The 7,489-nt window shown below is 35.5% G+C and overlaps 1 long non-coding RNA gene across 1 annotated transcript; it reads left to right on the top strand.

Moving 5' to 3' along the window:
• The first annotated feature begins 627 nt into the window (after window positions 1–627).
• On the top strand, window positions 628–5,713 carry LOC128140231 (uncharacterized). Its single transcript, XR_008234657.1, has 2 exons — window positions 628–681; window positions 4,885–5,713. It is a non-coding gene; the product is annotated as an uncharacterized LOC128140231 (long non-coding RNA).
• The last annotated feature ends 1,776 nt before the right edge of the window (window positions 5,714–7,489 follow it).

Raw genomic sequence — 7,489 nt, forward strand, 5'->3', positions numbered from 1 at the left:
TCACTGAAATCAAGAAAACATTCACAACAAGGTATAATTCCCACCGGTACTCCTACTAGAGGCACCAAGGTTGTTGCAATTTTTCCCTTTAGTGTGAAGAAAAAGCTATTACATTGATTGCATTCCTTATTTCATGAAAGGAGGATGAGAAGAAAGGTTTTGCAAAGGGAAATAAAGAACAGCTAAGTTTTATGCAATGAAATTTTATCAATCAAAAAAGTGTATACTTTGTAAAATGCAAGTTTATAGTCTGTAAACAGAACATACAGATTCACTGTCTTGCTATATTTGCTTCTTATTATTCTGTATTGCTTTCTTTTCACTATTACTGTTCCATGAGAGAAGCCCATTTAAGTTTTTCCTGAGGTAGCATACAGCAGAAAAAGCCATCCCTATGCCATAATACGCAGCTGAGAACAAGGAGCAGTCACTAAAATTAAGTTCTTATTCTCTTTTTATTCAGAGAGTTATGACATTTCCTCTACCTGCCTTTTCAGCCCACAGAAATGTGAAATAAAAGGTAGAGTTCTCACAGTTCTTCAATCATAGTTTTCAATCATCCCTGAGACTGGAGAGCCATGTACAAAATTTACAGAAATGACATCTCTTTCCTTTCATTCCAGCATCTCCAGACTCCCATCAAGCTCTGCTCAGCCAGCCTAGTATGCTTGGACAAACAAGGTAACTGATCAGTCTGGCAATTAGTTAAACATAATAGCCTTTAAGATTTGTCCCAAGTTAATCTATGACAGGACAAAGTAAATGAAGAATTGGGTCTAAATAATTCTTTTGAAAGCAGAAACAATCCCTACAAGAGGTATTTCCACAATATTTTTAAAGCACTCCATAGCCTTCTCAGAGAGATCTGCCTTTAGGATACTATTTTCCTATTTGACTGCCTTGGTCTCTTTCTCATTCCTCTTCAATCTCACTGCTCCCATTAAAGGGTCACAGATGTTGCAGAGACAAGCATTCACAAGCTGGTAAATGCCAGCAGTAGTTTTGTTCATGCATATTCATTAGAATAAGTTTATAATTGCATGAGCACATAATATTTCCATGGTACCATTCCATTGCTCTACCCAGACAGTGCCTTTTACCCTCTTTTGTACCTTATCCATTTTCTACATGTCTTCCAACATTTAAGAACATGTAATTGGACTATTTCATAATGCACAGATAAAACAGTTTGGAGTCAAGTCTGCCCAGGAAGCCTACATTCTGTTTTTCCCTTTTCTGAATGCATGACTTACTTAGAACTTCAAAAGTCTTTTGAGATATTTTCATAAGTAAAATGCAATTTTTTCTATAAATTCATAGGTCAGAAAGAACTTTAAAACCCTTTAGTTGGATCTCTGGCATATCACAGTCTATTAAATTTCACTCTATACTAAGGCTACTAACTTATTTTTCACTAATGCATATAAAAAAACCCAATCCTGTTTTGATTTGAAGGTTATTCATATTTCTTTAGGGAAACTTTCAAATCTTCATCTTAGGAGATGAAGAATCTCCATTTTCCTCTGTAGCTTATTCCACCACTGTTAAAAATTTGAGTTTTGTTTCTAACGTGAATTTATCTGGATACAGGTTCCAGCATAAAAGGATGCTATTGTACTATGCCTATCTCCCCTAAAATGAAGAGCCCCTTAGAATGTATGATTTTCTCCACAGGAAAGTATTTTTACATTGTAATCAAATAACTTCTGAATAATTTCTCTCTCTCTCTCTCTCTTTTTTTTTTTTTAATGAACTAAGCACACTGGGCTCTTCAGTTTTCAAACTACAAAGCAATTCTCCAGAATTATTTCTGTGGCTTGTTATCCATTCAAAGTGCTCGCTGTTATTTTTAAAATGTAAGCCCCAGAAACTTATTCAGGATTCCAGTGCCAATTCCATATCCAAAATTAAAATGACCTCTCAAGTGGTCCATTTCCTATTCAAATGACCTATTTTTGCCAAATCATTACAGTGGGAAGCCATGTGGAGTCATTTGTCCACTGTGACCTTAAAATCTTTTCAGAATCACTGCTTTCCAGGAAACAACTCCTCTTCCTATAGACCAACAGACAATATGGGTTTTGTCCCTAAATATATGATCTTGCTTTTGGCAGTGTTAAAATATAACTTTCTTTGAATGGGCATAACTTAATCAAACAGTCCTTGTAAGACTACCCTGGCTTCATTCAGTACTTACTATTTCTCCCATTTTTATATTATCCACCAATTTTACCAGATACATTTAGTACCATTTATTTATTAAAATAATTGGGAAAATATTGAATAGCATTAGACTTCCACTAGCCTACTGATAGTATTAGTATCAATCCCTGTGCAAGGTAAACTCCATTCATGATGACTCCCTATTGACAACTACTTTTTTGTGTTCCAAGTTCTTCAGCCAGAGCAGCATGTGCCTTGTTGACATTGTATAGGGTTCGTTCTTGAATTAGAATGGGGTTTTTTAGTACCAATTCAACTGCCTTATAAGAATCTGTATATATTGCTTCTATAAATTAGTAAACATATAAATGTCCATCAGACTTCTTTGACTAGACTGATTTTCTGTAAATCTACTTTGACTGGCATTCATCATATTTCCATTCTTTAATTCTTTTTTTTAATAAATCCTTAATAACTTTCCATTATATTGGCATGGATTGATGCCAGGCTAACAGATCTATAATTACTTGGGTCAGTCTGCTTACCTTCTAGAATGTTAGCACAACCTTATTACTCTTCCAGTTTCATGGAATAAATAATTAATTAGGGGTGAATGCAAATTCCATCATATGGACCTATGTTAATCTCTATAATAATAGGGTTCTAATCTTTAAATTCATAGTACATGCTGCTGTCAGAGTCAGACTGCACTAACAAAATCACCAGTATAAATGGTAAACTGCAATATAGGTCAGAGGGTAGAGGGAAGTAAGATGCACTTTGCTAGTAGATTTCAGATATATTTTATGATAGCAAAAGAACACTGGGACTCAGGTTTAACTACATGTTCTGTTAATTAAAGAATTTCTTTTCCTCCCTTTTTGTTTACCAATCCTAGCTTGTGCTGTTCTTCTCATGTCTTGACAAATACTGTACCCCTATCTGACCCACAACTATCCTTTCCTACTCATTCCTTTGTATGTCAGGTAGCAGGCTTTCTCTCTCCTCCATTCCACCTCTTAGCAAGAAGCAGCAGCTTTAAGATACAAGGAAAAAGGTCTTACCAGTTTCTTCCATGGTGCCTTGGCACTCCAGAAGATTGATGTCTGGAAAAGTCATGGTCCATGCTAGTCTGTTCAGAGAGTTTTTGGAAGTGGACCATTTTTACTCCCTTTAGAAAGGACACCCATCAGGGCAAAGGAAGATCAGTAGAGACAGAGAATGCTCAGTGGATTTGGCTGCCAGATTCTGACAAGCCATTCCAGAATATTTAAACACAGTGATTTTTGGAGATTAACCGTTCAGCCAAATTAATCTGAATCGCCATAGAGGCATACTGAGCTTGCTGAACAGAACTGTATATATTTTGCAAAACTTGACATCTTTCAGAATTTGAAATTCGAATTTGTGATTTGACTCCCAAATTTTACTACTCTGACATAAACTGTGACATAACTTCTTCCCATATATGTCATGTACCAAGCCTGTAAGTGTTAAAAGAAGGAAGAAAAGTAGGCTTAGAGTCTACCTACCACATTTCTGCTACTTTTTCCTAATTTAGACCAAAATCTGGCAATTGTATTAATAATCAGTGATGCTGGCTAAATAACATTTCTAATTATAAAAGACCAATAACAATCAAAGAACATCTTTTATCCCTGTGTAGTTCTAGCTGTTAATTAGACATGCCATTTTTTCACTGTGACCATGACAGTAGACTTGTATGTCTATAAACTTTCTATCCCTCAAAACCACAATGTAATAGCTTTTGTAAATGCAGCATCTCTGTAAAACAAAACCAGTAAAGTCTGTTGTGTTTTGACCACAGCTCGCTTTGGACTCAACACAAATTTGAATGCCTGTGTTATTCCTGATGAAAGTATAGAGACCTTTTCGATCTGATTTCCTTTGACAAAAAGGTGACATAATACTGCTTGGATGGTGTAAAATGGACTTACAGGTGTGTTTAGGTCCCTTATGCAATGAAAGCCATCATCTTACTGTAAATGAAAATGAGGTCAACAATTTTCCATGGAGTTCCTCCAAATGCTGTTAGGAAGGTGCAGCATCAATGCTCCTTTTTTAATCAAGCAAACATGAGACTGATGGTTGCAGGAGAGTATCTGAACTCCCCAAATATGCCATATGATGGTGTCAGATGCTACATTATTTCAAAATTATATTTTTGATGTATGTTGAACACCTACCATATGAATGTTTAAAGTGATTTTTAATGTAAATAGCTTTATTCTCTTTATTTCCATCATTAGAACAACTGAAAAGATCCCTTTTATGCTTTTCTTTTGAACTAGTAGGCAACATCTATACCAACCTGGACACAATATTCTTTGCTTTTCTTTTCAGACACAAAATCGATAGCATTAAGTAGGAACTCATTTTTCTCTATGGATACTTGTATCCATTATTGGATCGTTTCTCATGTGCAATGAACCGTCTGCTTTAACGTCAAAGTTGATTCTTTTAGTTGTTCCTTTAATTTTTTTCTTCTGTCTCTTCACCTGCAGTATCTAATATGAAACCACAAATTTAAATCTGGCTGAATGAGAGTATTCAGGGCAAAGTGCTTCAATCACTTTTAAATTGCTCATTTTGTGCTACACTGAAGGTGATGCTTTTAGAAGAAAAGAAGGTTGCAACTTTCTATCAAGTTCAAGCCTTTGCCTTAATTTCTTTCTTTTCTTCCTTTTTTTTTTTTTTAAGGTGCACTCGCCAATTGATCTGTCATATTGTGGTTTTCAAAGATGAACTGAGAATGCTCTGAAAGGAGGTTGCTGTTGAAGAGCTGCTGGAAGACCTAGAGTAGGGAATTACATTTTCATTGTGGCTAACTTTCAATGACACTGAAGATGTCTCACTTGGAAGATCATCAAATCCATGTTTTCTCTTCCACTTCAACAGACAAAGCTTCATTCATTTGATGTGGAGACTCTGAAGAAACTAATTTTCTTTTTGAAATAAGTGTGAATTCTTTTTATCTTGTGATTTAACAACTCCTGACAATGCTTACAATTCACTTCAGAAAAATTAGCTGTTTTCATAACTTCAGTCTTTCCAATCATTTTTTCCCACTAAGTCTTTTAGTATTCCCTTTCTCAACCCAGGTTAATATACATGGAAGTTTAATAATAACTATTTCTAATTTACCTATTTGTTGTATTAATAAAAAGCTTTCCCATTTACTAAAATTACCATAAAAATAACCACTTCTTGAATTTAACACTGTAAAGAATGAAAATGAGATGTGCTAATCATGTTCTCCAATGATTTATCTTCCATTAATTTCTAGCAGATCAAATCCATCCTTGATTACATAGTCTTACATATTTTCTCCTTTACAATATCTAACATTTAGCTCCATCCCTGTTCTCCTGTGACTAAGAATACCATGCATTCCCTGTAAGACTTCCAGTTCTGTAACTATGCTAATGCTTAGTACAAAGAAGAAGTATTTTATAGTTTTATAACATGTTTTTGACAAAGATTTCATGTACAAAAAGGGAGACAGGAATAAAAGTGAAGCGAGACCTAACTTCTGGAAAAGTGTATTATTTGGGAGTTTCTTTTCTATAAAAGAATCCTGATTTTTTCAAGTCACTGGAGGTCTGGAACTAGTTTTCTATTAAACAGTTCAACATACACTGTGTTGTGACTTACCACCATGTTACTAGGCTATAAGAATAATGGTCCAAGTAGAGCAGTGCTAAGGCCTTGTGATCTCCTTTGGTGAGAAGATGCTTTACACAGAAATTGCAATTTCTAGCTAAATTACAGATATGACTTTCAGAAGTTTGTTAGGTGGAGCCAAAAATTTATTACTAAATTAGAAGTCAATTTGAACCTCCCAATGCAGTATTTTAAAAAGCTTGTGGAGGAAAAACATGGGAAAAGGGAAAATTAAGATGGATTACAGCTAATGGTGACTTTTACAGTGGAAACATGGAAGTTACTTTTGGTTAAATATCTACTGCATATAAGTCTAACAGTTTCTGCTCCCAACTCTACATGGTACTTAACAGATAAAGAGAAAATCCTCCCAAAGTTTGTATTATACAAATCAGAATACCTGTTTCCTTTTTAAAAAATTTTATTGAAGTGAATATTGGTGAAAAGTGCTTGGTTGCCATCACTGTTGTCTGAAGTGTTTGACATATACACAAGATTGGGGCAGCCAAGGTCGGAGAACAGCAAACTTCTGACGTAAGATGCCACTGGAAAGGACCTTGAAAGCTCATCTCATCTATCTACTGTCCTAATGCAGGACAGAAACATTTGCAATCAGTAACATTTCTGAGCACAGGTAGTCTGAACATAAAGAACTCTAGTAATAGAAATTTGACATCATCTCTTCACAACATATGCCAGTGCTTCATTATTCCTACTTATTCCTCCCAATATCTAATCTGAATGTCTCTAGCTGCATTTTAAACCTCTTATCTCTTGTCCTATCCATGCTGAACATGGAGAAAAATTATTCCCTTTCTTTCCGGGGTAGGCCAGAAGACGTATCTGAAGACATGTTTCGCCTCAGACTTTTTTCCCTATAGACTAAACACCACCAGTTCTTCAAATGTTCCTCATAAATCATGATCAGTCTCATTGTTCTCCTTTGGACTCACTCCAGTTAACCCACCTCCTTTGTGAAGCGTAATGCTAAATGTTAACTATAATAATCTAGGTGAGACCTTACTGATGCCGAGTACCATAATTTCCTGTATCTTACAGGCTACATTTCCGTTTTTGCATCCAAGGGAGACCTACTCTATCCTCCAGATCCTTTTCTAAAGGACTAGCCAGTTATTTCCTATTCCAAGCTGTTAAAGCTGCTTAATCCCACCTAAATATGAAACTTCTCATTTCTCCATATTGAACTGCATCCAATTTTCCAGATTGCTTCCCCAACTGGCCAAGACCATTCTGAATTTGAATTCTGTCCTCCAACTTGCTGTGGCCAGCCTACTGCCATCTGTAAATAGAATAAACATACTCTGTATTCCATCCCCAAGCCACTAGTGAAAATACCAAATAGTATGAGACACAGGAGAGATGCTTGTTCAACCCAGTTGATACATCCTTCCAACTTTACAGTGCTGATTACTTTTGCTATTTTGCTACTACTACTATTGCTAACTACTGTCTGAGTATGCTTTCTGAACAATTCTGCACTAACCTTACTGTCATGGTGTTCGTATCAAATTTTCCCACTTTGCTTATAAAAATTTGGTATATATGTATGACATGTAAATATGGTCAGAAACCTTGCTGAAGTGAAGATACACAACATCAATTATTGCTCTTCTGTTTGTGG

Source organism: Harpia harpyja, chromosome 3 (assembly GCF_026419915.1).
Source record: "Harpia harpyja isolate bHarHar1 chromosome 3, bHarHar1 primary haplotype, whole genome shotgun sequence".
Lineage (NCBI taxonomy): Eukaryota > Metazoa > Chordata > Aves > Accipitriformes > Accipitridae > Harpia > Harpia harpyja.